Source organism: Ovis aries, chromosome 2 (assembly GCF_016772045.2).
Source record: "Ovis aries strain OAR_USU_Benz2616 breed Rambouillet chromosome 2, ARS-UI_Ramb_v3.0, whole genome shotgun sequence".
Taxonomy (NCBI): Eukaryota; Metazoa; Chordata; class Mammalia; order Artiodactyla; family Bovidae; genus Ovis; species Ovis aries.
In genome coordinates, this window is record NC_056055.1 from 76762229 (window position 1) to 76776402 (window position 14174).

The 14174-nt window shown below is 36.5% G+C and overlaps 1 protein-coding gene across 40 annotated transcripts in view; it reads right to left on the reverse strand.

Annotated features, from left to right (window-relative positions):
- Positions 1–14174, reverse strand: part of PTPRD (protein tyrosine phosphatase receptor type D) — a 2474579-nt gene that overhangs the window by 510381 nt on the left and 1950024 nt on the right. The gene's annotated exons all lie outside the window — the stretch shown is intronic.

The window sequence follows — 14174 nt, forward strand, 5'->3', positions numbered from 1 at the left end:
TAAGGGGAGAAAAGATGCAATTGAGGAACCAGAGAGTACAGAAATAATACTAAAGCCCATTTTACATACTGCTGCCTATCAAGTTACACTCTACTTAGTAAGAAGATACATAGAAAATGACCTTTCAACTGTATCAAACTCTTATGAAAGAATTCCAGATAATTACAGTAGATTATCTAATGGTGTTTACAGTTTATAAATTATTTGACAGAAGGCAAATCTGGGGGCAGCATTATTTCCCCTAAAATGAGAAAGAAATTCTAGAGCTGTCTTTTGGTTTCAAAGAAATTTTAATTCCACTAATCTGTCTCACAGGGACTTAACAAGAAAGAGCAAATAAAGGAATGAAATATCTTAGATAACTGACAGCCAACAATGCAATGGCTCAGGATTTGGGGACACACTACACAATCTTATGATTAGCTTAAAAAAACCATCGAATAGTCCAAATGCTTTTGAGATGATTGACAGTATACAAAGAAATTTTCTATTGCAGATGACTTATTTTTGGTTCAGTCTTACAATAAAGTTGATTATCTTTTCAGCATATACTTAAATCTCTTTTTTTTATTATTTATTTATTTATTTTTTTCTTTTCTTTTTTTTTTTTTCTTCTTCATGCATTCCCAAACATGAACCCCCCTAATTCACAGTATCATTTATCCTAAAGGATGGAATCTTTTTACATTTTCAGAAGTCATCTAAAGATTTTGTTAGATTTTCTTAGGCACAACCGAAATAGAAATAGTACAATTGCCCAGTACTGTGCTTATTTATTTTATATTATAAAATAGGCTACTTAAAAATTACAACAAATAAAGAATGACTGTGAGTTAATTTTTTTACATATTTGATAATACAACCAATTTATGAGTCACTGGACTGATCAATGAAAACTTTCATTGAATGAATAATGAATACTACCAATCATTATCATGCTTATCACTATCTCAGTAATATTTTAATCAGAGTCCACCTTAGACTAAACCGTAAGGTCTTTTCAGTTGTTCAGTCACTAAATCATGTCCAACTCTTTGGGACTCCATGGACTGGAGCACGCCAGGCTTCCCTGTCCTTCACTATCTCCTAGAGTTATCCTTTTAGAAGAGTCCAAACGTTTTAGTGGTAGAAAATTGCTACAAAATCAGGTTCTTGCAGGAAAAATGGATGACATCCCAAAGTCAAAGTATCTGCAGCAATTTCTGCTATTGTTCACCACGTTATATGTAAGATCTAAAGAATAGCAGTATATCTTCTTAATGCACTGTCACTTTGAAAAATAAACTCAAACAAAATGTACAGAAAGAATCCGCCAAACTGCACATAAGAAAATAAAAAGACACTTTTTATCTCATATATGAGGTAGCAAAGAACCTTTAACACTGATCAGGAAATACATCTGAATAAATTAAGTACCAAACTGCCTGAATTTTTAATTGCCAAGAAATACTGAAAAATAAAATTTAATAATATTGGAATGGAATATTTTCTACTTTCTGGGAGGGTATTTAAGTATTTGAGAATGAACAGTATTCTATAATAGAGACTAGTGAAGGCCAGTGGAACAGCTGAACTTTAATATTAATACAATATGCTCGTCATCAGGCTGACACTCAGATGTAAGAATGGTCTCTCTAAATTATAATGACCCTCACTTATCAATACGTTAGACAAAGTGAATAGTGCACTCCCTGGAATATTTATTAGTCATCCTAGTATCTGCAGCCATGAAACAGAAATATGGACTTAACCCCTGCTAATATTTAATTCTGTCAAAAATTCCATAGAATTTTTGGCTTCTTGATTTTGGCTATATTAATTTAAAAGCCATATTTATCACATCAAATCACCATGAGCTTGGTAATTTAAAGCTTAAAAGAAAAATATAATTCACATAATAGATTTACATAGTAGCTTAAAACCAGACACTCTGATCTTATGATTGAGAAATTCAAGTTTCATTAATCTAGAACTGGAATTACCAGAAAAGCCAAATGGCCATGATTTATTTCCTAGAAAATAAAGAATGACAGCCCCTACATCTTTTGGTAAATTAGAACACCTATAGAATTTCAAAGAGCTTTCTGAACAATTAAACAAGAAATCAAATTCAAGTTATGTTCACAATATTTTAAACATTATTTTCTTTTTTCCTTTTATAGGGAGTTGAATAACCTATGTAAAATATTTCTGCAATCTCCTAGCTACCATATTAGATAACTGTAACATTTCATTTCCCAAATGGAATGTTTATTCAAAATAAACTGAAATTTTCCATAACACATATTATTGCTCAATATTAGTCCACATTCAAGAGACTTTGCTGCTGCTAAGTCACTTCAGTCGGGTCTGACTCTGTGCGACCCCATAAACGGCAGGCCACCAGGCTCCTCTGTCCCTGGGATTCTCCAGGCAAGAATACTGGAGTGGGTTGCCATTTCCTGCTCCAATGCATGAAAGTGAAAGTGAAGTCGCTCAGTCGTGTCTGACTCTTCACAACCCCATGGACTGTAGCCTACCAGGCCCCTCCATCCATGGGATTTTCCAGGCAAAAGTACTGGAGTGGGTTGCCGTGACTTTAAGCAAACAAAATTGATGATGTTATAAAACAAATTCAAGTTGCCAGTGAAGGTAAATCCTAACATGATTGTGCTGTGGCCAAGAGATTTACTCTCACTTGTCCTGACTATAGCTGTAATATGCAGTCAGACCAAAACCTTGGTTAGGCATGGGTTCCAAACTCTTTTACCACCAATTCATTTTCCAAAGTTATCAAAGAAATTGCTTAGCTTTGAGTTAAGTTCATTCTATGTCAACCCAAGTCCCAGAATTAGTGAAATGGCCTAAAAGGAAGCTAGATGTGATGCGTTGCAAAGAAGGGCACTTCCCAATAAAGAGGTTTTTAACTTTGTCAAATGCCCCACTATCCCGCAGACTCCATGGGACTCCCTCAAACACCACCACATTGGTGAAACTCAATTTTACCCACTGTTGTATCTGATTTCCTCTTTGCTGATTTCACATGGGTCAAAAGCTGAGTTACTTTGAACCCACTGTACTTCGAATTAAAGATGTTTATGTTTTGGCTTCTGCTCTCTGATAGCTTGTAAGGTCCTTGAGAACAGAGAGTATGAATTCTCATGTTTACACTTACTCTCTTCAGGTGTCTGAACAGTGCAGATTCTCAAAAAATAAATGTCATAGGATGTTTCTTTCAAGAGGCATTGCAACTAGGCTCAGAACTCTCAAACCAAAGTTGTATAAAACAGCCCATGATGGGCTTACATGGAGTTACACATTTTATAATTTACAGACTAGATTTCCTCCCTTTTGGGCTTCATTAATATGCTAATTAAACATTTTACATAAATCAAGAAGTATTCACCTATATGACAAATTTTCCTTTTTATTCATTGGTATTTCTTTTTCCAGTCAAATCTTAATACATTAAGCCTTTAAATAAGTGAAAAACTTGATGATGTAGGGTAAACCTAGGATCATTAAGTCCAGTTCTCTATAAAGGTTTTAAAGAAACATCAAGATAATAATCATTTAAAATACTTTTTAAAGTTTCAGTTCAGTTCAGTCGCTCAGTCGTGTCCGACTCTTTGTGACCCCATGAATCGCAGCACGCCAGGCCTCCCTGTCCATCACCAACTCCCGGAATTCACTCAGACTCACGTTCCTTGAGTCAGTGATGCCATCCAGCCATCTAATCCTCTGTCGTCCCCTTCTCCTCCTGCCCCCAATCCCTCCCAGCATCAGAGTCTTTTCCAATGAGTCAACTCTTCGCATGAGGTGGCCAAAGTACTGGAGTTTCAGCTTTAGCATCATTGCTTCCAAAGAAATCCCAGGGCTGATCTCCTTCAGAATGGACAGGTTGGACCTCCTTGCAGTCCAAGGGACTCTCAAGAGTCTTCTCCAACACCACAGTTCAAAAGCATCAATTCTTCAGCGCTCAGCTTTATTTACAGTCCAAATCTCACATCCATACATGACCAGTGGAAAAACCATAGCCTTGACTAGACGGACCTTTGTTGGCAAAGTAATGTCTCTGCTTTTCAATATGCTATCTAGGTTTAAATCATACCAATGTGTCATCCTGTCATCCCCTGTGCCAAGAATGTGGTTATACGGCTTTCAAACAGAGATTATTTAGAGAATGCAAAGCCAAACAATTCTGGGTTTGCTGGTCTAAGCACAATAAATCAGCAGAATCCTGATATTTACTAACAGGAAACAGATTATAAATAGAAGATGTTAAAATCTACCAAAATCATTCTGAATCATGTGTAATAAAGAGAAGCTTCCTGTTGTATTCTAAAGCTAGCATAGCAAGTCATCTAAAAGTGGTGACATTTTTTACTTACCCATTCATTTAATACATGTTTATTGAGCACTTACTCTATCTTGTGTATTGATTGCATGGTGGGGGGTGGGGTGGCAATTCAGGAGTTATTAATAATACAACAAGTTGTGTCCTATTGAAGTTTACAAGAAGTTAACTATATTTAATCTATAATACTGACTCCTACTAGGCTTTACCGGTCTTAAAGAAATACAGTTATTTTGGTCACAGACCTCTCATTGATATAAATTTACACTTTAGTTACAATTAGCTATGAGTCAGAGCACCTAGGTTCTAGTCTCATTTCTGCAGTTTGAGTGACCTTTCAGAAGCCTCATAAGAATTCCCAGCCTCAGTCTAACATGTAAAGTTGGGTGAGTAAGTTTCATTCTGCATTCCTTACAGGGTGACCTTGAGGATTAATAAAATGATGCTATGAAGTGATAATACAGTGAACATATATGTATACATACAAGATACAGTACTAACTTTACATAATTACTTTATTTAATACTAATTACAGTCCTACGCTATTGCAATAAAATGCTCTTGCTGTCTACATGTCCAAGCACATAGGTATCTGTAAGAAACTTACTTTTTGAGTTTTTGTTTTTAAATGAATGCATCTGTTTACCTACATGTATTATCAGTAGTCTGGTAGCAAAATACAAAGGTTCATATTCCTCAAGAAACCCCCATGTAGGTGACGCTGGAATGTGTTTCAATTTGGTTATGGTTGGTATGAGAAAGAATTGCGGCAGCCATCTCAGAATTCATAAAACAGTCCCTGAGGCGTTTTCAAGTTTCCCAGCTGAAGCAGACCAAGAAGTGCCTCATTTAGAAGATATAAGCACTAACCATGTCACCCCAATGAAAAGAAAAGGAAACCATTTGACTGAAACATAAGTTGGGGGAAGGAGAGGGTTACCTTGCAAACTCCTAATATCTTTTATATTAGCAAAGTCAAAATTTGCTTATATCTCTTCCCAGAATTAAACAATCAAGCTCAAAGACTTAGCAACCAACTGAAAATCCCAGCTGCCTTCCTAACTTCTGCCCTTCTCAAAAAAGATGGTGTAGCAGAAGCAGTCAGCTCCAATTAATATGTAATTTTTATTCTTTTGTGTTTAGATGCACTCTGCAATGAATATCCATCATTCTCATTTACTCTACCAGTTCTTCACAAAGAAATCATCCTTCCTTATTTACACTTTTAATATTTGTTCAACTCAAAACACACATACACACAGAATTTTTTTTTTTCCCCCAAAATGGTACATGATTCCAAGCCAAGCCAGGGCAGATTTTTTTCAGACTCAGTTTTTTGTTGTTTTTTCCAAACAAAGAATCTCCACTTATTTCCAGGCAAATAAAAATAAGACAGCTATAAATTAATAATATAGACGATCTGAGAGAATAGCATTGAAACATATATATTATCATATGTGAAACAGATCACCAGTCCAGGTTCGATGCATGAGACAGGGTGCTCAGGGCTGGTGCACTGGGATGACCCAGAGGGATGGTATGGGGAGGGAGGAAGGAGGGGGGTTCAGGATGGGGAACACATGTAAACCCATGGCTGATTGATGTCAATGTTTGGCAAAAACCACTATAATATTGTAAAGCAATCAGCTTCCAATTAAAATAAAATTTAAAAAAATAAGAACTATAGTACTACACCATAATCTTGTGTGAGGTGGTAAAAAAGGTTCATATAACATGAGTTTTCAAGAAAAAAGCATACTAGTATAGGGAGATGGTTCCACTATTTTTCAGAGGCACAGACATGTAATCAGAGAATAATGGCTATTTCATCCCTTTTTGCCTTCTACATATATGTATAAATGTTTGTATGCATGCATGGATTTCTAATGACTGCTAGACATCAAACAGTTTTAATGAGCTTAATTATTTAATAAATTTATTAACTTATTTATTGGCTTATAATATATGCATATTTTTATTTTTAAATTTTTTCTAACTTTGATACAATTAACATGTTAATTGTGTGAAACTAAGGTGTATGATGTGATGATTTCATACATGTTTATACTGTAAAATGACTACCATAATAAGGTCAGATAACACCTCCATCACCTCACATAATTAAAATACCTTTTTTTATTTCTGTGGTGATAACATTTAAGATTTACTCTCTCATTAAATTTCAAATATATAACACAGTATTGGTTACTATAGTCATCATACTGTACGTAAGATCCCTAGAACATATTCATCTTATAACTGGAAGTTTTTAGCCTTTGACCCATTTCCCCTACCCCTTCCCATTCTCTCTTTCTACACGTACCACTCTATTTACACAAGTTCACCTCTTTCAGATTCCACATGTGATTGAGAACACAAAGAATATTTCTTTCTGACTTTACTCAGCATAATGTACTCAAAGTCCATCCATGTTGTTACAAAAGGCAGGATATTCTTTTTTAAGGCTGAATAATATTCTATTTTACATACTACATGAATATTTTTAAATTTATTCCTGTTCTACAGTACATCATACAAACCATTCAATTCTTTTTCTGAAATGATCAAAAGATAGAAAATAATATCAGTAAAACCTGTATGAAGGATATCACAAATGAATGAGCATGGAATTCTAGGTCAGACAGATCTGTATTTAAGCATCAATGCTATGGGGCCTTGAAATAAATATTAAATCTATCTGAGCAAGAGTTTTCTCACCTGAAAAGCAGAAGTAATAATAACTACACTTGTTTTACAAAGGACAAACATTACATAAACCTGCCTCTTAAACAAATATTTGCTCCCTTACCAATTTCTCTTGCTGAGGTCATAAGATCATGAAGGTGGTATTAGGCACTATCGTTCAAAGGGTCACAAATGTATGAATAAATCCAGGAATAAAAATGCATTAGAAGCTATTATTAACTCATGTAGTAATTACTACTTCTCAAACCTTGCTATATTTAATTCATTTTCCATACTGATCGTTTTGGTATTCTCTTGAGAGCATTAAAAATGGTGCTTGGATAATTATTTTACTGATGTTTAGGAAACATACGAGACACTCTGAATAAATTTCATTAATTGTGATGGTGTGAAGTAAGGGTGGCTGCCAGTGTTGCATGCTCCACTGTGTTATGTTTGACCTCTCCTGAGTCTAAATTTCAAACATGAATGATATTATCACAATTCTTTGCACACTGCTGCTAAGTCACTTCAGTTGTGTCCGACTCTGTGTGACCCTAGAGACGGCAGCCCATCAGGCTCCCCGGTCCCTGGGATTCTCCAGCAAGAACACTGGAGTGGGTTGCCATATCCTTCTCCAATGCATGAAAGTGAAAAGTGAAAGGGAAGTCGCTCAGTCATGTTTGGCTCTTCGCGACCCTATGGACTGCAGCCTACCAGGCTCCTCCGCTCATGGGATTTCCCAAGCAAGAGTACTGGAGTCGGGTGCCATTGCCTTCTCCTCTTTGCACACTAGACACTATACATCACAAGAAAGGAAGAAGAGAAGACTGGATATAGGCCTATACATAACAACATTTTTGGTCAAAAAAAAAAAAAAAGCCTACAGCCAAAAATAATATCAAAAACCCACTGACTGCTAAAAAATACTCTAAAGCATACACCAAAACTGGCTGATCTTTTTTAAATTTTTTTCAGTATGTTTGATAGCCACCATTTATCGTAAAAGAACAAACTCTAGGTACTTTAAAAGCAACTAACCTGACTAGAGAAAAACATATGGCATGAACTTTCTCTTAATCAGAATACTGCACTCCTCCTTCTACTTCTTAATTGCATAGACCTTACACAGTGGCTGCCTCGCAGTATCCTGGAGGAGTAAGAGTAACTAAGGCAGGATTCTTGGCCACAGGAAGCTTGAAGCCTGGTAAAAAAGACAGATAAGTATGCCTAAGGGCTGTGTTGGCCAATGAGATGTTTTAATACCTCTCAGATCATATAACATCATGAGCCTTCTAAATGTGAAAAAGAGTCCTGATGATGCTATTCCATTAGAGATATGCTTTTTGGTTCTAGTGTAAGAGGGAAAAAAGGGAGACTGAAAAGAGACTTTATTACCCTGATGGTAGAAACTTCTGTTTCTACTAGACTTCTGTTCCGTTAATGACAAATGTGCTCATCAGATCAAATCATAGGATCAGAACCTGTACACCCAGATACTATCTATGAATATAAGAAGAGTGAAATAAAAGCCAATCAACGTCATCTTCCTTCAGTGCAAAGCCCCACGTAATCTCATAATAATTCTTTAAAGTTGGTATAATCCAAATTATTATAGAGAAACTAAAGCTCAGAAAGTTTGAGCAGTTCAAATCCACACAGTAAGACAGAGCTGGGATTAAAATTCACTTTTTCCCCACTTGACAGTTCAGGTCAAGTGATCTCTCTCTAAAAGCTATGTATCCTTGAAGGCACACAGACATCAAAGTAATCCAACCTCAATATCAGAAATGAAAATCTTAAGCAAATCATCTCCATACAGTGATCATGGTAAGAAAGCCACTAGTCTGTCATTTATATTTATATATATATATGTAGTGAATAGTATAGTGATATATATATATAGTGAATAGTATAGTGAGATATATAGATATATATAAACCTCAATTGCAGTATAAAATAATAGAAATATAGAGGCAGAGACAGAAAATCTTCTGGATGTCAATGCTATGAATGCATGCATTTCTTGATATCTTAGAAGATAACTGAACCATTTTAATGTACATAAATATCACCCTTTCATTTTCAAAGATTTTAAAATCCTGACATCACTATCAGTAGGTTAGTTTTAAAATTCAAATTACAAGGTGATTTTATTTTAAACACAGAACCTATATTCATGTATAATAAACAGATTCAAACCTACCACTCATCAGCACTTCTAAAGATTTAAACAGTACCTTCCACACACAAACAAAAATTACCTCATCCCTTTTTACATTACCTTCTAGGAGTTATGTAGTTTAAAGAGTACATGGTCTGAGATTACTTGTAAATAACCAGCATGTACTGACAAAGTATTCTTGAAATTAACTGTATATGTTTATGGCAATATAGTGGCTTCCCTGGTCACTCAGATGGTAAAGAATCTGTCTGCAAAGCAGGAGACCCGGGTTAAGGCAATACAGTATTTTAATTTCACATTCTGGCTGGCTTAGAGATGGGGGATTACTCTTCTGTAACTAACACACAGATTTTATTCAGACTTTTTTTATGCATTCCATCTGATTAAAGGGGTTTTGATAGAAAAAATACCTGGACTACTAATAAAAATGTATTTTTAAAATCTCTGTTAAAACTAAGTATTCAGACATGCTCCCTCCTTTCGGTTGCTTACTGAGATATACTGTATTGGTGCTGGAAATATATTTGTACTGATACAACTTAGTCAATGGAAATAAAACCTAATTCTGTTATAGGAGTAACTAGGACAACGGAAATACAGAAATACCCATGAATTGCCTTTGTTCCATCACAATCACAGTGAGAAAAATATTTATGTTAAGGGAATAGCTGCTGACACTGAACAAACTGGGAAGTATGGTTTTAAAGATGAAAATAGAAGCTGTGAGCACTAACTATAATTTATTTGCAGATATGAACCACTGCACCTACCCAGTCAGTACTAATGAACACTATAATCACTATAATCAAACAAACAAAGCAACTACACATTAGGAGAGAAGTGAGCTATTATTTAGAAAGTTTCACTCCATTTCTGTATGGGTAATTTTACTTGTGAATAGTTAATGAGTTAAGAGTAGCCTTGTTTTTTGAAGGATTTGGCTTTTTAATACGGACTTAGTCAGAGCTCATTTCATATCTTTATTATCCCCCTGGAAGTTTATAAAATAAAACACAAAAGTCCATCACAGTCCCTCTGAACTTGATTTTACTAAAAAGTCCAACAATCGTGGTCTGTGACTTCGTTGATTTGCATTTCTTATCGACAGTCTTTTTTCCTTGGAGGTAGTGGTAGTGTTAGTCGCTCAGTCATGTCTGACTCTTTGTGACCCTATAAACTGCAGCCCACCAGGCTCCTCTGTCCATGGGATTCTTGAGGCAAGAATACTGGAGTGGATTGTCATTCCCTTCTCCAAAGGATCTTCCTGACCCAGGAATCAAACCAGGGTCTCCTACACTACAGGCAGATTCTTTACCATTTGAGCTCCATCTACCTTAACAAAATACACAATGGGAATGGGCAGGGGTGGTGTGGGGAGACAGGGAGGCAACATGGATCTAAATATAGTCTCCATTCCACTAAATACTCTAGTTCACTCTAGCATATAAAGTTTTACATAAATTAGAAACCTAAATGTCAAACAGCGCTTTGGGACACATTTGCTGTACAAAATAAAAATCATATACACTCTGCACAAGGCAGTGGAAGTCCCCAATGGCTTTGCCTCTGCTCTTCATCTCGGACGCTACCTAAAACCCAAAAGCTTTTCCCTCTTTCACTCTTACCAGCATCCCACTTACAGCTCTAACTGACTTGGTATTTGGCAGTTCAAAATAGTTCAGTAAAGGACGCCACCATAAAGCATGATTTCTTAAATCGAGGGGGATTGTTTGAGAATTAACCAAAAGCACCCACAATCTGGCCCCTACTCCTTCCCTTCACCATAATACTACTCGTTGCAGACAATGCATCACAACCTTTTTTCATGGTAAGCACTTCTGGGAAAGAACTAAGCCAATTTCACATTTACTCAGGCTAACATGTCTATAATGAAACACCAAACACATACACAAAATTCATGTGCTAGTAGAATTTTAAAAGCACATATTGGTTTCATGGCTTTTTTGTTTTTGCTTTCATGGCAAAAAAAAAACTGTAAGGATTATAACTAAGTATACAAACCTTTAACATGCTACAGTAAACCTCAGAGACACTCAATAATCTTGTTAACTAGCTGGCCCACTGTATTTATCTAAAGTTAACTCAGCGATGCAAGTAAATAAGTAGACTCAGTTCAAAAAAGCAAGTGATCAAAACCATATCTATTTGACTTTGCAAACCATACTGTTTTATAAAACATATACATATGTTCTCAGCCAATGTTTTTCAAAGAATCACCTGCATCAGATTCAAATGGGATGCCTATAAAGACTTAGATTCTTGGGACCTACACTGGACTCACAGAATCAGACTTTATGGATGTGGAGACTTGGAATACATACGTTTAAAGAGCTTCACAGATACTTCTTATGCAAGTAAGTACCACTGACTTTGGCATGAGCAAAATATCTGCACTTCATGATCATAAAAAAATGGAAGTAACATGGAGAGATGGAAGAGAAGTGCCCAGGTAGCCAGGTTAGCAAAAGGAGCCATGAGCCATAGAACAAAAAAAAAAAAGAGAGAGAGAGAGAGAGAGAGAGAAAAGAAGGAAAATCAGAGACCACGGTCCAAGGAAGCTAGGGAAGAGCAAAAAAGCACACATGTCCAAGGTAACCAAACTAGTTGTTATATTGTTTGAACTTGAAACCAGATCCCCTGACTCTGGTTGTGATGCCCATTCCAGCTGCCTACTCTCCATCTGTCCCTACAAAATAACAGCTTGAAAACACTACTTGTTTAAACTTCATTGTCAATTATCTTAATATCTCCATATTAAAGGGCTAAAACAAAGCACCATTTTATGCTCTTTACCAATCCTTCCCCCAAAAATATTTCCAAGTTTCCTAAAATTCCCTGATGTACCGGAATAAGATAGCCAGGGTGGGTATTAGTATCTCCATATTAGATATGGGAAAATTGAGGTTTCCAAAGGTTTAGTGACTTCCCTAAAGTCTCAGAGCCCTAAAACCCAGTTCAGGAATCCAATCTGGACCATCTCTCTCAAAGTTTAGTCTTCCTTCTACTCATACTATACTGAAATGTATACATACTCTCAGCTTAACCATAAAAGTTTTCTCATTTCTTAAACATTCAGTTCTCAAGCATCTCTTCCTAAAACAGATATATCTATCCTCCCCCAGAGTCTCCATGCACATACCTGAAATTCTGGGTGATGTTTACATGTGATCTCAATGGATTTCTATAAAAGAGTTGGGGGAAGGTTTCATGCACGTACAAATCCAGCAGATACTACACTACTGACAAGAAGTAGTGTTCACTGTATTATCAGTTTCAGTCTGATAATTTGATATGACGGGTGTGAGGCACAACCGACAAGTCTCTCCTTCTTAAAACAATAATTGTGAGTCTTTATTCTTCACCGGGAATATCAAGGTCATTGTCTGGATCAAACCTAAAAGGGAGCTTCCATCAGCGGATGTCATAACAGATAATCACCAATTTGACATGCTCTTGCAGAACTATCACCTGCTATCAGAGCTGCTATGACAGCTGTGGAGTAAGACAATGCGGGCCAATTCATCAGTCCTCTGGGCCCCAAGTGCTCCCCTGATGGGTGTGACAAACATATGCCTCCCTGCCACACATGGGTGTTTATTACTGCAGGCTTGTTTGTATAGCAATCCAATTAATCAGTGTTGATAATCATGTTTTTTGGTAATTGATAGAAAACCAGAATTACATAAATGTATTGAATGACTATATTCATTGCCACAGTGGGATGGACTTTGTAAAGAACAAGATAGACTCCTGCACATGTGTGCATACGTACAGACACAGATCCTGCTAAGATATAAATTATATACAGTTATAACTAATTTTATTGCATTTCCCTTTGTGCGCTGCAGATACTAGGGTTTTGGGGGGTTGCTTTTTTTTAACAAATTGAAGATTTATAGCAACTTCTGTCGAGCAAGTCTGTCAGTACCATTTCTCCAATAGCATTTGCTTCATGCTTTGGTCATTCTTGCAATATTTCAAACTTATTCCCTATTATTATATTTATTATGGTAATCTCTGATCAGTGATTTTAGACATTATATTGCAAAAAAGATTATGACTCACTGAAGGTTCATAACATAGCATTTTTAGCAATACAATTTTAATTAAAGTATGTACTTTTCTGGTTATAGTGCTATTACACACTCAAAATGTTACAATATAGTGTAAACATAGCTTTATATGCGCTGGGAAGCAAGAAACTTCATGTGACTTGCTTTATTGGGGTGTTTGCTTTATTGCAGTGGTCTGGAACAGAACCCACCATGTCTTTGAGGTGTGCCTGTGTGCCTATCATCTCCTTGGCTCTGCCCCAATCTTCTTTTCACCATGTAGTGCCTGATCCCTCTTGTCGGGCCAAATCCTGCTTTCTCTGAAAGACTCAACCCAAGTGTTATCCTGGGTGTAACATTCCCCTGTTTTCAGAGCCAAGGCACTGGAACTCCTTGGATGGAGATGAGGCTGGACCAAAGAAGCCAGATTACCTCATCTTAACCAACAGCCACGCCTCTGCTCAGCTGGCTGCCACCATAGGAATCTGTTTTCAGGGTTACCAGATCCTCCTCGTTTCAAGAAACATAATAAGAAATCTGAATTTTTATTTGCTACCCTCCATTTCATTTTTTGTTTAATTTTGCAACTGTTTTCCCCTGAAATTAAGTTTAAGGCAAGGACTTGCAAGCCAATTATTTTAGAAATGATTCCAAGAATCAGGAGAGAGAAAAGTGAGGCATAAAATACATTTTAAAACCAACCAAGGGCGCATCAGAGCCATGTCACCTGATGGCTCCGAGAATCTTCCCTGTGAATGACGGACAGCAGGAACATTAACCCCCAGCTTCTGTCCTCTCTCGGTTAAGGATTATTCCTCAGAGTCCTAACTCCCCTACACTTTCCAGCTGTACCTGCCATAGTGCCGAGTGGCTTCCTCAGTTTGAAAGAGTTCTG